The sequence below is a fragment of the Octodon degus genome, unplaced genomic scaffold (genome assembly GCF_000260255.1).
Source record: "Octodon degus isolate 3935 unplaced genomic scaffold, OctDeg1.0 scaffold00254, whole genome shotgun sequence".
NCBI lineage: Eukaryota > Metazoa > Chordata > Mammalia > Rodentia > Octodontidae > Octodon > Octodon degus.
Window position 1 is genome coordinate 2,367,349 of NW_004524830.1, and position 1,666 is coordinate 2,369,014.

General features: G+C 41.3%; 1 pseudogene; it reads left to right on the plus strand.

Moving 5' to 3' along the window:
* Window positions 1-1,666, plus strand: part of LOC101580731 — a 23,322-nt pseudogene that overhangs the window by 21,167 nt on the left and 489 nt on the right.

Consider the following 1,666-nt stretch of genomic DNA (forward strand, 5'->3'; position numbering starts at 1 on the left):
GGCTTCGGGCTTCGCTAAGCTTGTTTTAAGTGGGTGCTTTAGACCACTGAGCCATCTCACCAGCCCCTATTATTATATTTTTGAGACAGGGTCTCGCTATCCAGTTCACTCTGGACTTGAACTCACTATGTAGCCCAGGCTGCCCTTGAACTTGTGGTGATCCTCCAACCTCAGCCTCCTGAGTTCTGGGATCAGAAGCATGCACTGCCACACCTGGCTGCTATACAGTTAAAATAAATTGTGTAAAAGGCTGGAGAGATAGTTCAATGGCTTAAGCACCTGCCTGGCAAATGCAAGGCCCTCAGTTCAATCCCTGGCATGAAAAAAATAAAATAAAATAAATTGTGTAAATAGAACACGTTGGACTGCAGCTGCAGTTGACAGGTGATGAGTACCTACTCTGGTCATGACAGTGATGCTGCTGGACCACACAGTATTCTGCACACCTAACTATCCTAATGCAATTGCAAAACAGCCACATAAACATAAGCCACAAATATCTGTCAAACAATATTGCCTGAGGACACTAGTATGGCAAAATGTTCTAGTTTCCCATTTTAGAAGGCTTGTACACATAGTGAACATAAATGTATTTGCTATACAAGAAGTTCGGAATCATTGACATCATAGCTGTATAGGAAGCACATACAAATAATGGCACTAACATATGTCAAAGGATACCTTTAGGCCTCTGAGAAGTTTAGGAGCATTGCTAGTGACCACAAATCGCCTTATCATCCAATATATATGTGTATCTCCTTTATACAATAACAAAGTGCTTAATCAGTCACAGCCCATAGATGTAGATCAAACTTTAAATGACAGAATTAAATTGTATCAAATATAAAGGCCAGAGACACCAGAAATTTTGATAACTTTATGTTTAAGGTCCAAGTGAAATATAGTATAAAAGAGAACAATTGTTGGTAATTTTGTATGCATTAAGCCTACGTTAATTCTAAAACAATGTTAGAAAAAGCTCGTGCTTACAGGATATTCCGTCCTTAGATGTATACACATTTCTTGTCTCATATATACCTATATCTACCTCAGCATCTCTCTGTCTATACCTGTTATAAAATAGTTCTCCATTTAACCAGCTGTAAGCTGATTATTGAAAACATTTTACAATAGGCCAACTACCGGGTTCAGTGTGTCAAGCCCCATGAGAGAGACAAATGAAGACGCTAGAGACAGAGAATGTCACTGTTGGCCACCAGGGCTCGTCACTGCACTGGAAGGAAGCCCCAAACTGATTCAGACCCTCAGATTTATTACGGAGTAACAAAGGCAATAGAGTTCTGCTGAGTGCAGATATCTATTTTAGGTAGTGAGGCACTCAAGCAATGCACAGTGACAGTTTGGGAGACACTTTTACCTGATTAGCCCCATGGGAGTTTCTTTGATCACACCCCAAGTCCATCTCCACTCAAACTGGTGAAACATGCATCTTCAAAACATTTTGGCTCCTTGGGGTCAGCAGTCGTGACCTCCCCAGTCAACTTGAGCAGCCTTCAACCCATTAGTTATCACAATGAATCCCACGCCAACATTTAAATAAACCTTAACCCTTAGCCCTTAAATCTCTCTCTCTCTCTCTCTCTCTCTCTCTCTCTCTCTCTCTCTCTCATTCAGGTAGGGCCTTCCTAGCTATGTAGCCCAGACT